Source organism: Podarcis pityusensis (genome assembly GCF_964106645.2).
Source record: "Podarcis pityusensis genome assembly, chromosome: W".
NCBI lineage: Eukaryota > Metazoa > Chordata > Lepidosauria > Squamata > Lacertidae > Podarcis > Podarcis pityusensis.
Window position 1 is genome coordinate 17,656,890 of NC_138045.1, and position 19,752 is coordinate 17,676,641.

The window sequence follows — 19,752 nt, forward strand, 5'->3', positions numbered from 1 at the left end:
AAATTGAAAACCACACAAAAACAACCAGAAAAACAACAAAAATGAAACAAACAGAGAAACAAAACAAAACAAAAACACAAAAAAATTACAAAAGAAAGAAACAAAGAAAAGATGGGAGGGTAAGAGAAAAATAAAGCAGAAGAAGTAATAATAATAATGCAATTTATAATTTGTAAAGAAATAAAGAGGGGAAAGAAAATACGAAAAGTATATTTAAATAATAAGAAAAGAGCTGGGGAGTATTTTCAATTAATAATGTACAATGCAATAATGTTATGTGCTAGTAAGTTCTCTCTAGATGTTACTTTTCCAGAGGTAACAGGAATGCTGTTCCAGTAATGGGGTATAGGGTCTATAAAATTTTATGAAACCTTGCCTCTTTCAGCAGATTATGATGCAGCGTTTTGGGATCTTCACTAGTTGCAGATCTTGCAAAAATCCCTGTAATTGCTCTTATAAGTCTTATTTGAGGAACGTCTTTTTCAAAAGAGTGCAGTTTTCTTTCACCAGCTGATGTCGCTGTTTGAGTCACTCCCTCTCTGCAATTTTCGACCCCCTTCTCAATCTATGTCAGTCTATATCAGTCTTATACAATTCATTTCCGTTCCTCAAACCAGGAAAATGTCGGTCTAAGAAAATGTCGGAGCGCGTGAGTCAGCAGAAGTACTCTTAGCTGTTGCTAAATTGATTTATACTCCGTAGCAGTCCACAGCCGAAGACAGAAATCCCCAGAAAGGGAGGATAGCCACACTTCTTGGGAGAGGGGAGGCGATGTTTATCAGTCTTGTGACAGTTTTATAACTTTGTAATCAATCACCCTCTCTTTCACCACCGTTCTCTGGGAGTCTCTTGCTCTTATATTCCTTTTGCCAGCGTAAACAGACAGTTGAAAACTAACTTGTGAACAATAGTTAATTTTATACTGAAGAGTCTGGAAACCCCTTTATATATTTCACCACTTGGGAAGGGTCTTTTTTTTTTAATTGTTTCTTCTTCATGACTTCTTGGTTTATTTCTGTCGCAACACTAATGAAGCCACAGGTAATCTTTTGTTCATAACTCCAGCAGGAAAAGATGGCTAAAACGTTTTAGGTATTAATGGAATAGACGTCTTTTTTGAAAGAAACCAGTCTGATATAGCTTGTAGGTAAATCTTGGTCAGTTGCGAAAAGCCATTTAGGTTCAAACACTTTGTTTTAAGATCAAACGCTTTGTTTTAATCGTAAATTAGCAGGTTCAGTAAGTAAATAGGCTAATCGTTTAGGTTTGCTTCAGTTTGTTAGAAGTGTAGCCATAGACATACCCACGGGACTCGGGCTTCTCGTCAGCGGAGGGTTGCAGGAACTAGCACCGAAGAAGTTCTCCCCCTTCTCCCCCTTCTTGCTCAGCTTTTCGGAGCTTGAAAATGGTCTGGGGGTCCTCTTCTTCGTGCTGCAGCAACGCCATATCACCCTGGAATCTCCTTCCAAGGCTTTGGGGTCAGCTTAGCCTTAGCTCCCCCTTCTAGCTCCGCTAATGAACGCATACCTCCCGACCTTGGCAAAGTGGGAGAGACGCATCTGTCCGTGAGCAAAGACTACGCAGAAGTCATCATCTTATAAAATTTAACAGCATCATCTTTTAAAATTTTAAATAGTTCAGCTGGAATATCATCACTTCCACTGGCCTTGTTATTTGCAGTGCTTTCTAAGGCCCATTTGACTTCACTCTCCAGGATGTCTGGCTCAAGGTCAGCAACCACACTACCTGGGGTGTACGAGGCATCCATTTCTTTCTGGTATAGTTCCTCTGTGTATTCTTGCCACCTCTTCTTGATGTCTTCTGCTTCTGTTAGGTCCTTTCCACTTTTGTCTTTTATTATGGTAATCTTTGTATGAAATGTTCCTTTCATGTCTCCAATTTTCTTGAACAGATCTCTGGTTTTTCCCATTCTATTGTTTTCCTCTATTTCTTTGCATTGCTCGTTTAAGAAGGCCTTCTTGTCTCTTCTTGCTATTTTTTGGAAATCTGCATTCAATTTCCTGCATTCAAAGTCTCCCTCGCATTTTGCTTGCCTTCTCTCCCCCGCTATTTGTAAGGCCTCGTTGGACAGCCACTTTGCTTTCTTGCATTTCCTTTTCATTGGGATGGTTTTAGTTGCTGCCTCCTGTATAATGTTACAAGCCTCCACCCATAGTTCTTCAGGCACTGTGTCCACCAAATCTAAATCCTTAAACCTCTTCCTTACTTCCACTGTGTATTCATAAGGGATTTGATTTAGATTGTATCTTACTGGCCCAGTGCTTTTTCCTACTTTCTTCAGTTTAAGCTTGAATTTTGCTATAAGAAGCTGATGATCTGAGCCACAGTCAGCTCCAGGTCTTGTTTTTGCTGACTGTATAGAGCTTCTCCATCTCTGGCTGCAGAGAATATAATCAATCTGATTTTGATGCTGCCCATCTGGTGATGTCCATGTGTAGAGTCGTCTCTTGTGTTGTTGGAAAAGCGTGTTTGTGATGACCAGCTTGTTCTCTTGGCAGAACTCTATTAGCCTTTGCCCTGCTTCATTTTGAATTCCAAGGCCAAACTTGCCGGTTGTTCCTTTTATCTCTTGACTCCCTTTCATAGAATAAGTCTATGTAAGCATAAATCAGGCTATCACTCCCCTTAAATATGTAGGTTTTCAGTGTTTTAATCTATGTTGGCTTCAGAACTTTAGTAAGAAGCAAGGGGCCCTTGTGATAAGAATTTTAAGGTCTTAGATGTTGGTTTGCAAGCCCCCTCCATAGAGGCTGGCCCCTCTCACTGTCCTTGGAGCTTGCTTACCGGTAACCTCCTCTGGCTGATATCCAGACAGACCAGGGAGATTTTGATAGGCGACATTTTCCCAAGCGTGGGTAAAATGCACAACCCCTCCCTCCTGGTTCCGCAGGGGAAAGAAAATAAGTCAGAAATCTATTTACATGATGTTTATTTCTGACATTACAGCACTAGAGAAAAACATGTCCTTTCAGTTCAGTTCTTCTAGCAGGTCAGTCAAACTTCCTGAACATGCGCACACAGAAGGTTTCAAGTTACACTCTTCACAAAGACTTATCCAGCCTGTGAACGTCCTGGGAAATTCTTCTTTCCCACAGATAGGCACATCATGTGATGTCAACAGTCTGGGTGTCTGCAGCGGTGATGTTTCCATATACTGACATCCTCCCCCATATGAATCATCGTTAGCTGCGAACAAAGCTTGATCCAGAGAAGAAAACAAACAGTTGTTATACATATAACAATCCCCTGCTGTTTCAGTTCCACCCTTGGAACTACCCGCCACTGGTTTCACCAATGTAACTCTCTGGTTGTCTGTTTTCCAAGGAATGAGTGCATCTGCATTACCTTGATTAGAGAACGTTGTGTTATGCTTAGCACCTCCCTGTTGTGTCTTTGTCTCTGACTTAGACATACCCTTAACCTGGCTTGAGTTGTCAACAATAGTAATACTTGCAACAGCTGAACTAGCAAACTCTTGAGAATACCTCTTGGGTGGTACGCCCTTTGTGATTCTCTCAGACCTGCGTATGAGGTGCTGATCTTCTTTGCTGACTGGTTCAGTCTCAGGACTTTTTGGAGAACCAATTCCAATAGTAAACAGTGGTTCATCCTTAACCTGTGAAGATCTAGCCATTGTGTGTGAACCTTTCTCAATAACTGTGTCAACAGAACTCTCTGAGCTTTCTGTGTCACTTTCAGTACCACTATAATCAGAATAATCAAATTCATCATCTGAATCATCAGCAGTGGGAAATGTGTGAAAAATTACTCTCTCCTGTCCAGGAGCACTTTCTAGAAATTTTGTGAGAATCACCTGACCAGATTCAGACAAAATTATTCTGTAGAGACCCTTTTCATAACCCACAAAAATGCCTCTGGCATTCTTCACCCCTTCTGGAGTTTCAGTCCTGATTTGAGATCCAAAAACCTTAAAATGTGAGACAGAAGGTTTTCTGTGGAACAGCTTCTCAAAAGGAGAACATTCCATACCTTTTGAATCCTTTCTCACCCAAGAGTAACAAAAACATGATAAAGATTCAGCCCAATACTCATGTGGCAAGTGTGAACTCAGCAATTGTGCCTTCATGCCATTCTGCAACACTCTGTTCACTTTTACACACACAGTTTTGTTCCATGCAGCCTCTGAAACAGCAACCTTGTGCTCTATCCCTTGCTTCTCAAGGAAATCCTGAAAATCCTGTGAAAGAAAAATTGGCTTTTCATCTGTGAAAGGAAAATCAATTTTAGCATCATGAACATTCTTAACCTTATCACAAAACTCCTTAAACCTTTCTAAGGTTTCTCTGGGTTTCTGCAACATGTAAATCCATAGATATTGAGAAAAATGATCAACAAATACAAGATAGTATTTTGCATTGCCTCTAGATGGTGCTAAAGGACCAATTACATCAGCATAGACTCGCTGAAAAACACTGTTAATCTTTGTTGCCTTTCCTCTCGAGTCTTCTTTCGAGATACCTGCAAGAGAAAGCATTTTAGATTCACATGCTGTGCACATTTTATAGTCCGATTCCTCAAATGTCAACAGATATAGTCCGTCTTTCTCTCTGGCAGAAAGATACAGCTCTCCATCTTTGTAGATTTTGCAGCTTTCCTCATCATAGGATAACACCAGTTTCTTCTTAGTGATTTGAGATACATTCAACAGATTGTACTTTAAACCTGGAACAAAATAAACATTGTTTATAGTCAAGTTCAGGCTTTCTAGATACACAGTTCCGATCCCGGTTGCTTCCATTTCCTGACCATTGGCCAGTTTCACAGTGAAGCGTTGCTTCTCAAACATAGAAAACAGTTCCCGGCGTGATGTCATGTGTTGCGTCGCTCCTGTGTCTACAATAAATGAGTTCTCCACGGATGATGTGGCTTTTAGTGACATCAAAGCCATATCTGGTTTTGCCTGGGACTGGGTATGACCTTTGTTTGACGCCTCAGGCTTTACAGAGCTCCCTTTAGCTCCTTTCTCCTGACGTGGAGTCTCCTGACGAACAGCGTTCTGAGCTACAGTTTTCTCCTGTGTAGCAATTGTAGTGGGGGTGCTTGATTTCTGAGGTTCACTCCCCCCATCAGCAACAGCCATTGCAGCAATGCTAGGATCATCAACAGCAACAGCATCAACAGCAACAGTCTCTCCGCTTCCTTGTTGTGGCTCAAAGCTCCTCCCAGCTTTCGATGAGCTCTCAAGAATTTTGCTAGCTTCATCTTGGCTCTCCCCCTTTTGTGCAACCAATTCTCGGTCCTTGATGTCAGAAATCAAGCCTTTATCAGGAGAAACTAACAACTTTCCCAGGCACCCGGCTTGGTCTCCTGTTGACCTCCCTGTCTGCTTTCCCGGCAAGATCCAGGCAGAGGTCGCGATAGGCGATCCTTCTCAGCGTGAGAAAAACACTCCCCCTCTTTCCTGCCCCCCCCGGTAGGGTAAAGAGATAGACAGAAACGTATTTACATGCCTTTATTTCTGTCTTTGCAGCATTACAAAAACATGACTGCTCTCTTCAAACTCCAGCAGTCGAGAGACAAACACTTCCTGTACAAGAGCAAAAGGAAGAGCTCATATTACACTCTGAGCTAATTCCGGTGCATTGCCCTGTGAATTGACTGTCCCTCTGTTTCCCACGGAACGGTCCTAACATTCCATCATGTGTTTTCAAGCTAGCAGCTCGCGGCTGCATTGCTTCTATATCGTAACATACTCCCCCATATGAATCAATGTGCGCTGCGAGCAAAGCTTGATCCAGAGAAGAAAACAAACAGTTGTTATACATATAACACTCCCCTGTTGTTTCAGTTCCACCCTTGGAACTACCCGCCACTGGTTTCCCCAGTGTACCTCTCTGGTTGTCTGACTTCCAAGGAATGAGTGCACCTGCATTACCTTGACTAGGGAATGTAGTGTTACGCTTAGCAACACCCTGTTGTGTCTTTGTCTCTGACTTAGACACACCCTTAACCTGGCTTGAGTTGTCAACAATAGTAACACATGCTACAGCTGAATTTGCAAACTCTTTGGAATACCTCTTGGGTGGTACACCCTTTGTAACTCTCTCGGACCTGCGTATGAGGTGCTGTTCCTCTCTGCTCACTGGTTCAGTCTCAGGACTCTTTGGAGAACCAGTTCCGATAGTAAACAGTGGTTCATCCTTCACCTGTGAATGTCTATCCATTGTGTGAGATTTCCTCTGAATGACTGTGTCAACTGAGCTCTTCGAGCTATCACTGTTACTCTCAGTACCACTGTAATCAGTAAAATCATCATCATCATCTGAAATGTCCTCAGTGGGGAATGTGTGAACAATTACTCTCTCCTGTTCAGGAGCACTCTCTAGAAATTTTGTGAGAATCACCTGACCAGATTCAGACAAAATTACTCTGTAGAGACCCTTTTCATAACCCACAAAAATGCCTCTAGCATTCTTTACTCCACCTGGAGCATCAGATTTCACATGAGACCCAAAAACCTTAAAATGGGCAACAGAAGGTTTTCTATGAAAAAGCTTTTCAAAAGGAGAACTTCCCAAACCTTTAGAAACCTTTCTCAACCAAGTGTAACAAAAACACAATAAAGATTCAGCCCAATACTCATGTGGCAAATGTGAACTCAGCAATTGCGACTTCATCCCATTTTGCAATTCTTTGTTCACTTGCACACAGACACTTTTGTTCCATGCTCCTGCAGAAACAGCAGTCTTGTGCCTTATGCCTCGCTTATCCAGGAAATCCTGAAAATCCTGTAAAAGAAAAACTGGCTTTTCATCTGTGAAAAGACAATCAATGTTAGCATTATGAACATTCTTAACCTTGTCACAAAACTCTTTAAACCTTTCTAAGGCTTCTTGTGGTTTGTGCAATATGTATATCCACACATAATGAGAGAAATAATCCACACACACAAGATAATATCTTGCATTGCCTCTAGATGGTGCTAGCGGACCAATCACATCAGCATACACTCGCTGAAAAGCATTGGTTACTTTCATCGTCTTCTGGACGTTTTTCTTCACACCTGCAAGAGAAATCGTGTTAGACTCAGATGCATTACAATTTATGCAATCACTTTGATCAAAAGTCAACAAATACAGTACATCTTTCTCTCTGGCAGAAAGATACAGCTCTCCATCTTTGAAGATTTTGCAGCTTTCACTATCATAGGACAAAATCAGTCCTTTCTTTGTGATCTGCGAAACACTCAGCAGATTGAACTTTAAATCAGGAACCAAATACACATTGTTAATAGTCAAGTTCAGACTTTCAAGATACACAGTTCCAAACCCGGTCACTTTCAGCTCCTGGCCATTGGCCTGTTTCACAGTGAAGCTTTGCTTCTTAAACGTTGAAAACAGTTCTCGGCGCGACGTCATGTGTTGGGTGCAACCCGTGTCAAGAACAAAAGCATTCTCCGTTGAAAATTCGGCTTTTGTTGACAGCAATGCTTTTGCAGGTTTCATCTGGGACTTGGTACGACTTTTGCCTGACGCCTCAGGCTTTGCAGAGCTCCCCTTAGCTCCTTTCTGTTGACGTGGCTTCTTACAATTCCGCTGAAGATGCCCAGTCTGTCCACAATTGAAACAACGGACAACGTTCAAAGCAACAGCCTGTTCTTCACTTGCAGTAGCAGTGGGGGTGTCAGAACTCCAAGCTTCTCTCCCCCTGTCTTTGACATCTATTGCAGCAAGGCGATCTCTCTCATTGAGAACCACCGAACAAATTCTCTCCACCGTAAGATCTCTGGCAGGTAGAGAACCCAGCTGACTTGCAACTGTTTTATAAGTCCGATTAAGGCTGTTAATAATCATGAAGCAGAATATCTCTTCCTGTAGAGGGAAATTGCGTTGCGCCATCTGCTGGCGTAAGAATTTCATCTCTGTCAGATGCGCTTGCACATCTCCATCTGGCGCTAGCCTTAGATTGGTCAGCTTTTCAAACTGCAGCAACGCTGAAGAACCAGCATCTTTTTGATGTATTCTACGCAGCGTTTGCCAAATCTCACGCGTGTATTCTAAATCTTGAATATGCACGAGTTGATCATCTGAGATACACAGAATTATGGCCGTCCTGGCTCTCACATTCTGTGAATTCCAACCTGGCGTTGGTGCAGCAGGGATGGGGTTATCAATCACCCCAAAAATCCTCTGATTCTGAAGCAGGGCTTTCATCTTTACAGACCATGAGGAATAATTGTCATTAGTCAGTGGAGGTGGGTAAGGTAAGCCTCCCCCCTTCTTGGTATCCATTTTGAATCCAAGTCTCAGCTCTCACTCTCGAGCCTGTAAAATTCCAAGAGTCTATTGGCTGTTCACTGCGTTGCACTTGGCAGCTAAACGCAGGCTGTTTTGAAAGTCCCTCCAAGAGCAGTGAGATAGCAGACAAAACAAACGCTGTTTTCCCAGTGTTTTTCCAGCCTCTCACTGTGCCAGCCTCACTTCCGTGTTGGCTAGTAACTTTCCACTTCCTTTTCAAGCTTACTATCTCTGAAGTAGCTGAAAAGACTGACGTCTCGTTGCTTAGCAACTGGACATTCCAGGCTTGAGCAGCAAACCTTATCAGTCCCAGGAATGCGAAGAATGTGGCTCTCTCTCAGTGCTGTTTTTTTATCCAAAAAGCAGCTTTTGTGAACCAGAGAAGAATCAATCTGCGTTCACTCTTTTAGCCCATAATTCAGCATACCTTAGGGGTTCCGTTGCTCCTGGCTTATCAGCAAAAACGTCTGCTTCGGAGCTCAGCCGTCTTTTGTAGCTTCCATCCGCACGCTACCATATCTTCCTTTATCTCCTTGCAGAGGATGAATTACGATCCATCAGCCTCTATTGCTGCTTTCATGGATTGATGCCATCGGCTCCGTGCTACCAGATGTCGGAAATCAAGCCTTTATCAGGAGAAACTGACAACTCTTCCAGGCACCCGGCTTGGTCTCCTGTTGACCTCCCTGTCTGCTTTCCCGGCAAGATCCAGGCAGAGGTCGGGATAGGCGATCCTTCTCAGCATGAGAAGAACACCCCCCCCCTCTTTCTTGCCCCCCCCCGGCAGGGGAAAGAGATAGACAGAAACGTATTTACATGCCTTTATTTCTGTCTATGCAGCGTTACAAAAACATGACTGCTCTCTTCAAACTCCAGCAGTCGAGAGACAAACACTTCCTGTACAAGAGCAAAAGGAAGAGCTCATATTACACTCTGAGCTAATTCCGGGGCATTGCCCTGTGAATTGACTGTCCCTCTGTTTCCCACGGAAGAGTCCTAACATTCCACCATGTGTTTTCAAGCTAGCAGCTCGCGGCAGCATTGCTTCTATATTGTAACACTTGCTGCCCACCCCAGCTTCACAAGCTTTGCGGAGTGACTCCCAAGCGACCCTTGGTTCTTGTGCACCCTTTAGGACTGGCACAAGATGAGCGTCCACATTTTCCTCCAAAATTCTCAGGACACGCTGCTTCAATTCATTTTGAATTGCAGCTTTCTTCCCCTGTGCTTGTACAGCAACAGGCTGTGGGGTTTGTACTAAGTCCCATAATTGCTCTCCCACCAACAAAAATTCCATTTCAAATGACCATTCTAGCCAGTTTTGGCTATTCAGTTTCTGAGAGAACAGAGCCATCTTTAATCCCAAACTGCAGCTTCAGCTACAAACTGGAAAATCCAAGAGTCTATTGGGCTGTTTACAAGCTGCTTGCACTTGGCAGTCACCCCAGCTGCTTGGAATTTTCCCTTCCACGAATCTGTAAACAATAATCCTTCACTGCAATCCAACAGCAATCAGCAAGCTGCTTCGGAAAGTCCCTTTTCCAACAGTTTGTTTACAACAAGCGTCGCTGAAAAACACCCAGCCTTGCTTTCGCTTTTGAAGCTTTTCCCCCCTCTCTATGCTCTTTAAGCTAACCAGCTCATAAATTTTAGCTCAAAAAGTACTCACGACCTGTCGCTTAGCAACGGAACTTCTTATCACCTCTGGAATGCGAAGTATGCGGTTGCTCTCCGCTCTGTTTTATCCAAAACAGGAGCCTTTTTCTCAGGGAACCGAAGACTTTTCAATTCGCATTCACCATCCAGCCATAAATCAGCATCGCAGAGGTCCATGGATCGCTGCTTATCAGCAAAAAAAGTCTCCCACCTGGTGCTCAACCGTCTTGTTGTTGCAACCATCGGGCTCTGCTACCACTTGTTGGTTTGCAAGCCCCCTCCATAGAGGCTGGCCCCTCTCACTGTCCTCGGAGCTTGCTTACCGGTAACCTCCTCTGGCTGATATCCAGAGCGTGGGTAAAATGCACAACCCCTCCCTCCTGGTTCCGCAGGGGAAAGAAAATAAATCAGAAATCTATTTACATGATGTTTATTTCTGACATTACAGCACTAGAGAAAAACACGTCTGTCAGGGGTTCAGGAGCAGAGGCAAGGGCAAGGGAGGAAACAGAGAGCGAGGGAGAGGAGGCAGAAGAAAAGATGAGTGATGACGACGACCCGAGATCTCCGAGTCTTTCCAGTGAATCAGAAGATTCACAGAAAGGAGCACCAGTGGCCAGGGCAAGGGGGGAGCCTAGGGGGACACCCCAGGAAGATAGAGCCAGAGGGGACTCAGAGGGGAGCAGTTGGAAATCAGGACCAGCGTCACCGCCAGAGAGCAGGGAAGAGGAAGGGCGCCAGGGATCAAGCGCTGGCAGCTCACAACAGGGGGGAGGGCACGAGTCAGGAGTGGCCACACCTCCATCGGGGAGCGAAGAAACGGTCAGACGGAAGGTGGAAGGTTGGGCGCGCGTGCCAAGTTCAAATGCACAGGAAAGTGGCGCAGTAGGCAGCCCGGAAAGGGAGCCAGGTCCTAAAGCCCGCCGAAAGGAGGGAGAAGAGTCAGGGGGGTCAGCGTCAGAGGAATCCCGGAAGGAAGAGACCCCGGGGGGCAGAGGGACCCAGAGAAGAACAGTCAGGCGGAAAAGGTGGAGCAAGGCTAGGATATTAAGTTGGTGTACAAGGGGCGGAGACTCAGATGGAGCTTCGCCGATCTAACCATGAGACGTAGAGTTGCACGCAGCAGCTTGAGAATGGAAACTGTAACTCAATAAAGACTTTTATTTAATGATCGCTGGCTAGCGTGATCCTCTGTGAGCTAGGATCTGGAAGCAGCTCTGACAGTAAGCTCCATCCCTAGATTGTGGGCATCTACGTCCTCGCGGAGAGGAGAGAAAGCGGGTGCCTACTAGCGAGCTCACGAACGGCAGACAACATGACGGCCGAACAGCAGATAGTGGAACTCAGAGAAGCAGTGACACGACTGAATGCCGAGGCTCTTGCATCCAGGAAGAGAGAGGAGGACGCAGCTGCCGCCTACAGGGATCTCCAGGTCAGGTTGGAAGTGCTTACGAAGCAAGGGCAACTGACACCCAAACCGGAGGGGATTGGGTTGGGGAGACGAACAGGCGGTCTGGTCTCTCACTTCGATGGGAATTTGCAACAGTACCCCAACTTTAGAGCAGATGTAATGTGTGCACTGCAACTGCTGAACAAAGACTTTAGAGATGAGCAAGAGAAGGTGGGATTCATCATGTCCCATTTGCATGGAGATGCTAAAGCATGGCTGCGCAATTTGTGGAGAGATAAGGATCCGGCGCTCCAAAATGCGGATGCCTTTATTAAAGCGATGGATGGGTGCTTTTTATCAAGCATTGACGTGGATCTTGCTCGGCAGCAGATACATGGACTGAAGCAAGGGAGGGCCAGCGTAAGGCAGTACCATGCCCGCTTTTTCGCTTTGGTCAGTGCCCTGGAATGGGACAGAGATTCGGCTCCTGTAAGAGACCTGTTTTGGGAGGGATTGCACGGCTCGGTTAAAGATGAAATTGCGAGGGGGGAGAGACCCCGGACCACGCAGGAGATCGTTCAGAGGGCGCTGGCGGTGGGGGTGCGGCTGGAAGGACGTCCGTGGAGCAGGGACGAAGGGCGTGGAGGGCGCGAACCAGCCAGGGGCTCCTCCTTCCTTCCCAGAGAAGCAGCGCGTGCGCAATCCACGCCTCCGCCAGGAGGAGGAGCGGAACCTATGGAGGTTGGAGGTGCAAGGGCTCAGTCAGCAGCCAGAGCCCTAGCACCGGCAGCAGTGAAAGCGAAGCCTCCTAGAGGGAACAGGAAGTGTTACATCTGCGATGATCCACAGCATATGGCGAAAGAGTGTCCCCAGAGGCTCCACAAGCACACTGCAGCCTCAGCAATGGTAACTGCAGCAACGCAGCAAGGACAACCACAGCAGGGAAACGACGGAGTCTGGTTGGAGGAAGAGGCACTGGGGCCCAGCCAGACGTGTCAGTGAAGCAGTCCCCAGAGATTTTACAGCCCATGGACCCCCTCCCGCCCAAACCGGTAGTGAGGCTCACCGCGTCGCTCCAGCTGCCCAATGGAATCACCATGGACGTGCCAATCACCATTGACTCCGGAAGCAATGCGGACTTTATAGGGCAGGACTTTGTCGACCGGCACGCTATACAGTTGCTGCCTGCCACGCTGCCCCTGCAGGTTGTCACGGTGGATGGCAGGGAGCTGCTAGGGGGGCAAGTGGTGAAGCAGACGCCACCAATGGTGATGCGACTTGGGAATCACAGGGAAATCATCAGCTTCAATGTCACTCAACTATCGGACACGCCCATTGTATTGGGCATGAGTTGGCTGGACAAGCACAGCCCGACGCTGGCTTGGTACCAGAGGCAGCTGACCTTCGGCTCTTCCTTTTGCGCTGAACACTGCATCGTGCCCAGGCAGGAAGGAGGGGAAGAGGAGTCACAGCTGCAGCTAGGCACGCTGCAAGCGGTTCCCCACAAGTACGCAGAATTTTTGGAGGTTTTCTGCGAGAAGGAGGCAGACAGGCTACCCCCCCACAGACCATATGACTGCAAAATTGACCTGCTGCCGGGGGCGGCGCTGCCCAAAGGGAAGCTGTATTCCATGTCTGAGGACGAACTGCAGGAACTCAAAGAGTTCATAGATCATAATTTGGAGCGCGGTTTCATCCGAGAGTCCAAGGCAGCGGGGGGCAGTCCGGTATTCTTTGTTAAGAAGCGGGACACGCCCCAAAAAAGACTTGTAGTGGACTTTCGCATCTTGAACAGTGTGACCAAGCCATCGGACTTCCCCATGCCCCGAATCGACGACCTCCTCGCAAAGGTACGGAAGGGCAGAGTGTTCACCAAGTTGGACCTGCGAGGGGCATACAACCTCATTCGCATGCGGGAGGGAGATGAGTGGAAGACAGCCATGTTCACGCCCCTGGGCACCTACGAATATAGAGTTATGCCTTTTGGATTGCAAAATGGCTCCCACGTTTTTCAAGCTTTCATGCATCACGTGTTGGCGGGGCTCCTCTACAAGACGTGCGTCTGTTTCTTGGATGACATCCTGATCTTTTCGGAATCGCAGCAGGAGCATGACAGACACGTCAAGGAAGTGCTGAGCAGGCTACAGCAACATAGGCTTTACGCCAAGCTGGAGAAGTGCCAATTCGACGTGACCGAGGTGGATTTCCTGGGCTACAAGTTGTCTGATAAAGGGCTCGCCATGGACAGCGCCAAGGTCCGAGCAGTGTTGGATTGGAAAAGCCCACGCAACCGGAAGGAGGTCCAACGGTTTGTCGGCTTCGCGAACTTCTATCGCAAGTTTATCAAAGGCTTTGCGATGCAGACAGCGGCCATCACGGACACGCTCAGCTCCAAGAAAAAGAAGTTCATCTGGACAGAGCAGGCGGAGCAGTCCTTTCAGGCACTCAAGCGTCTCTTCGCGTCGGAAGAGCAGCTGCTTCATGTCAACCCCAGCAGGCCGATGAGGGTGGAGACAGACGCTTCGGACAGAGCCGTGGGAGCAGTCCTGCTGCAGAAAGACCCGCAGGGGGTTTGGAGGCCGGGAGCGTTTTACTCAAGGAAGCTCAGCAAGTCCGAACAGAACTACACCATCTGGGACAGGGAGTTGCTGGCCATTCATGCAGCGTTCAAAGCGTGGAGGCACTTCCTGATCGGCGCCAAGCACACGGTGCAGGTCTGCACGGACCACAAGAATCTAGAGCACTGGCGCACGGCACAGTTCCTGAACCAGAGGCAGATACGTTGGGCTGAGTTCTTTGCGAATTTCGACTTCCGAATAGAGTATGTCCCGGGGGACACCAACATCATGGCGGATGCTCTCTCCCGTAAGCCACAGTATCTGGAGGAGGCAACGCCAGCGGCCGCCATGCACATCTTCGCACCGACAGTGTGGGCGTGCGCGGCGGCAACAGTTGACCTGGATGCGGTGCGACGAGCGTTGCAGGATGACTCCTTCGCGCAAGCAAAGATGGCAGAGGTGCACAGGGGCACGGCAGCGACCGACGAGTTCCAGCTGCGAAATGGTTTGCTCATCCGTAAAGGGGCCATCTACGTGCCGGGAGACGAACTTCGCGCCAAGGTACTGCAGCAGCTGCACGACGCGCCCACTGCCGGGCACTTTGGCAAGGAGAAGACGGTGGAATTAGTAGCCAGAGACTTCTGGTGGCCCGGAATGAGAGGGGAAGTCGCGGACTACGTGGCGAGGTGTGACACCTGCCAGAGGTCCAAACCAGTGCACAGACCGCCGGCCGGACTGCTGGAACCGCTGCAAACTCCGTTCGAGCCATGGGAGAGAGTGGCCCTGGACTTTGTCACGGATCTGCCCAGCTCGAGGGGCAAGACGGCTGTGCTGGTGGTGGTGGATTTGTTCTCCAAGATGGCACATTTCATTCCGTGTGCGAAGGTGGCCACGGCGGAACAAACCGCCAAACTGTTCATAGACCACGTGTTCAAGGTTCACGGTCTGCCGCGGTCTATTCTGTCCGACCGAGGGCGACAGTTCATCTCAAACTTCTGGCAGAGGCTGATGGGCTTCCTGAACGTCAAGATCAACCTGGCGTCGGCTAGACACCCGCAGACCAACGGGCAAGCGGAGCGGGTCAATGCCATCATGCAGCAGTACCTGAGATGTTATGCGAATCAACAGCCTGCGACGTGGGTGGATTACCTGCCTCTCGCCGAGTTCGCCTACAACAACACGAAGCACGTGTCCACGGGGGTCACGCCGTTCTTCGCCAACAACGGGAGGCACCCTAGAACCTTCCCGGGACTGGAAAGAATGGGGGAGGGGGAGCCGCAGACAGCAGATGCGTTCGCGTCGGAGTTGCAGGAGGTCCACGATCAGCTGCGGCGGCACCTGGAGCTGGCTAAACACGCATACAAGGTACAAGCGGACAAACACAGAAGGGTTGGCGAAGAGATCCATGTGGGAGACTGGGTCTGGTTAGCAGCCCACGCAGTGCCGGCCAGGTCGTTGGCGAAGAAGAAACTAGGGCATAAACAACTGGGGCCCTACCAAGTCAACGAACAGGTCAACCCGGTGGCTTTCAGGCTGGCTCTTCCGGAGGGTTCCAGCATGCATCCGGTGTTCCACAGATCGGTGCTCACTCCCTACAAGGCACCTCACAGGTTTCAGGAACCAGGAACGGCACCGGGTCCGCTCCGAGAGAGAACCGGGCAAGGGGGAGTGGCACAGGAGGAGCGCATCAACGAAGTCACGGAGATTTTGGACTCCAGATGGGGGGAAGAGGGGGTAGAATACCTTCTCGCCAAGGAGGGCACCCCGGCCAGTGCCAACAGCTGGGTGCCGGGCTACGCTTTAGACGAACCTCTGCTCAAAGAAGAGTTTCATGCCCTCTTCCCACATAGGCCAATGCCAGCAGACTTTTTCGACGACTGGCTTTTCACGCCCACGCTTTCAGCCAGCACGTTCCGGGGGTTCGACTCGGACGAGGAACCGACACGAGACGCCCGTTCCCCGGAGGGGTCACCCTCGGGATCTGCTTCAGAACCCTCGTATTGGTGGGATGATCGACCAGAGGAGCAGTTCCGCAGAAGGTGGCTGGAGGGTCCAGGACGAGCAACGTCTCCAGAAGGCAACGAGGGAGAGACGGACATGGACGTTTTCGGGGACGACCCGGGTTTCGAGCACGGCGGCACAGAGATGGAAGCGGAGGTGACCGTCGTCAACGAGAGCAGGGAGGAAGAACCGGAAGACTTCGGATGGCGGCCCGCCACGGGAAGCGAACTGTATCCGACATTCGTCCCCCTGACACGGCAGCACCCAGATCCCGCACCGGAAGGAGGGGAGGGGGGAAGAGGGGGCTTCGAGGGGGGGATGGATGTCAGGGGTTCAGGAGCAGAGGCAAGGGCAAGGGAGGAAACAGAGAGCGAGGGAGAGGAGGCAGAAGAAAAGATGAGTGATGACGACGACCCGAGATCTCCGAGTCTTTCCAGTGAATCAGAAGATTCACAGAAAGGAGCACCAGTGGCCAGGGCAAGGGGGGAGCCTAGGGGGACACCCCAGGAAGATAGAGCCAGAGGGGACTCAGAGGGGAGCAGTTGGAAATCGGGACCAGCGTCACCGCCAGAGAGCAGGGAAGAGGAAGGGCGCCAGGGATCAAGCGCTGGCAGCTCACAACAGGGGGGAGGGCACGAGTCAGGAGTGGCCACACCTCCATCGGGGAGCGAAGAAACGGTCAGACGGAAGGTGGAAGGTTGGGCGCGCGTGCCAAGTTCAAATGCACAGGAAAGTGGCGCAGTAGGCAGCCCGGAAAGGGAGCCAGGTCCTAAAGCCCGCCGAAAGGAGGGAGAAGAGTCAGGGGGGTCAGCGTCAGCGTCAGAGGAATCCCGGAAGGAAGAGACCCCGGGGGGCAGAGGGACCCAGAGAAGAACAGTCAGGCGGAAAAGGTGGAGCAAGGCTAGGATATTAAGTTGGTGTACAAGGGGCGGAGACTCAGATGGAGCTTCGCCGATCTAACCATGAGACGTAGAGTTGCACGCAGCAGCTTGAGAATGGAAACTGTAACTCAATAAAGACTTTTATTTAATGATCGCTGGCTAGCGTGATCCTCTGTGAGCTAGGATCTGGAAGCAGCTCTGACAACGTCCTTTCAGTTCAGTTCTTCTAGCAGGTCAGTCAAACTTCCTGAACATGCGCACACAGAAGGTTTCAAGTTACACTCTTCACAAAGACTTATCCAGCCTGTGAACGTCCTGGGAAATTCTTCTTTCCCACAGATAGGCACATCATGTGATGGCAACAGTCTGGGTGTCTGCAGCGGTGATGTTTCCATATACTGACATTAGATATATGATAAATGTACCAACCAAGCACGTACATAGATCAGCACAGGAAGACCGACCTGAAACCATTTTTGATTCCCACACTGACCAAATGTCCTTTCCCTGCAAGGTCAAAGGAAAATGGAAAAGTCTCCCCATTGTCTTTTCCTTCACAAATCCTGTCTTAAGGGTATTTCTGTGTTTGAATAGGGTGAGCCTGTGACCTGGCTCAGAAACTGAGTATTTATCATTACAAAAGACTGGCCAGGCTCCCCAGAGTATCCAATCAAGTGAGCATTAACAGGTAACCTGTCAGACGAGATAAACAACATACTCAGATTTCTGCTGTAGACCGCTTTTTCTGTGATGTAGGTATGATGTATCTGGGGGGTGGTCTTGGGTTACACCCTGAAATATACTCAGAGTCGAGAGTGGATTTCATGCTCTTTATTCAGCTCATAGTGGTGAGGAGGGAATGAAAGTCCCCTCAAAGTATCTGCTTTATATACATTATTTACACAATGGGCTGCACATGATTGGCTAATTCCAGAATTCTCCTGTAAGCCAATCAGGTTGTGGATTCACTTCTATCTGGAGCTGGATTGGGTGGCTCCTACCGACCAATCATACTGCTGCATTGTTCTAGGACCAATCAGACTGCTGCATTCTGAATCCTATTGTTCTAGGACCAATCAGACTGCTGCATTTTGGATCCTATTGTTCTAGGACCAATCAGACTGCTGCAGTTTGGATCCTATTCAACTCAGTACATAACACCCCTCCCCTCTAAGTTCCAGTCCTGCCCGGGAGGTCGCATTCATAGTCCTCAAGGTACGCCGGCGGCCTACGTGTGCGTTGCGGCCTGGGGTGTTCCCTGGGGTGTTCGGGTTCTGGCTTGTGTTCCAAGGATGCTGGCTGTGATGGGGCCGTTTGGTCTGCTGCAACCCGCTCGCTCAGTCGTGGTTCTGGTTCCGGTGTCCTTTTGGCCTCATGGGTCCTCTCTGTATTTACTGATTCTGCCTCTCCTGCTGGCCCCTCCTGTTCTATGGGCCTCACTGCCCCACTGTTCCCTTGGGACTCCTCTGACCTGTCCTCCTCCTGGTTTTCTCCCGGGAATCGATGCCATATCTGGTCGCAGTGGCGGCGCCAGCATTGCCCCCCATCCGTTAGCACCTCGTACGAAACGGGGCCAGTGACCCTGGTGACTGTGGCGGGTACCCATGCTGGGCCTGCCCCAAAATTCTTTGCGTACACTGGGTCCTGGGCCTCGAAGGTCCGGGGGTTCCTGCCTTCCCCCACCACTACCTCATCCTGAGCTCTATTGGGGTGAAGGCGGCCCAATCTGATTGCAAGGCACCAACCCATTAGTAGTTCAGCGGGGCTCCGGCCAGTTGTTGAGCTGGGGGTGCTGTGCTGTGCTAGAAGGAATGTGGCAAGGCGGTACTCCCAATCCCCTTGCGTCATGCGGCGGAGGGTGTCCTTGGTGGTCCGCACCATGCGTTCTGCTTGGCCATTGGTGGCAGGGTGGAATGGTGCCGAACCAGGGCGGTGAATCAGTGCATACTGGTAGCTGGCAAGGAAAATTGACCACCTTGTAGCCTTATTGGAGTTCACCGATTGGGTCTGCGTTGCTCCGGGACAGGAGGAAGGAAGTCAAAATGACACCAAGTTGGTTCAAAGAAAGAGTTTATTCTGCTCTCTGGATAGCAGAAGGCACTTGCGTGGTGAGTCCACAGCAAGTCCAAAGAAATAACAGGCTTCATGCAGTTTATATACCCTCCAGGCATCCTCTCCCCCTTCCCCAGCCACGTCAACTTGTATACACAGGTTGACATCACATATGTTCCTGCTCTGGTACTCTCTGTGAGAAGAACCTGAGCTTACAGGGTTAAACAGCTCAGAGTGTACGCCCTGCCTACTATTTGGGAGGGGGGAGATTCTGCGTCATATCCGAGAGTCTAAACCCTTTGTTTTTCTCTACTTTCGCTTTTGAGGAGAGTGGACGTGTTTTCACGATGCTGTTCGACAATGGATAGTCTGCTGTAAATAAAAACTGCTTCTAGCTGCTAATATCCTGAGTGGACTTTATTTAAGCACACTGAAGAAAGCACTGAAGTTTGCAGCTTTCTCTTACCGCCGCTGATCTCTGCTTTTGCTCAGAGCATCAGAATGTGGAGTTTGGAATGCAGAGGCCTGGCCGGTAGCTGCGCAGCCGAAGCGGGCCGGACGCCAGGCTTATCTGAGCAATAAATCTTCTTCACTCTCAACCATAAAAGGATCTTCCTTCCTGTACTTCTGACCATAAAAGGATCTTCCTCTTCCTACTCTTATCTGGGAAGACGTCATAATCTCTGGGAACACGCTTTTGGCGTTTTTCCCGGACATTGGTCTTGTGCGTATTTTGTGGTCAGCACATAAGATAAAGTTCTGACGTGTTTTCGTTGTTCCCCTGGGGAGCCAAGGCCATCCCTTGCCTGTCCTGATAAAGGACAGAACTGTTTATGCAGTTGTGTCCTTATTATGGTTTTGCTCAACAGTTCAAGTTTTACGCATTTAAAAGTGCTCTCTTTTGAAAGAACAAAAGGGGGGGTTGAGTCAGTTTT

The 19,752-nt window shown here is 49.0% G+C and overlaps 1 long non-coding RNA gene across 1 annotated transcript in view; it reads right to left on the reverse strand.

The window, feature by feature from the left end:
- LOC308467826 overlaps nucleotides 1-19,752 on the reverse strand; it is a 384,959-nt gene that overhangs the window by 163,356 nt on the left and 201,851 nt on the right. Inside the window, exon 2 of the long non-coding RNA XR_013981321.1 lies at nucleotides 19,131-19,202. This is a non-coding gene — a long non-coding RNA (uncharacterized lncRNA). The remainder of the gene's footprint in view (nucleotides 1-19,130; nucleotides 19,203-19,752) is intronic.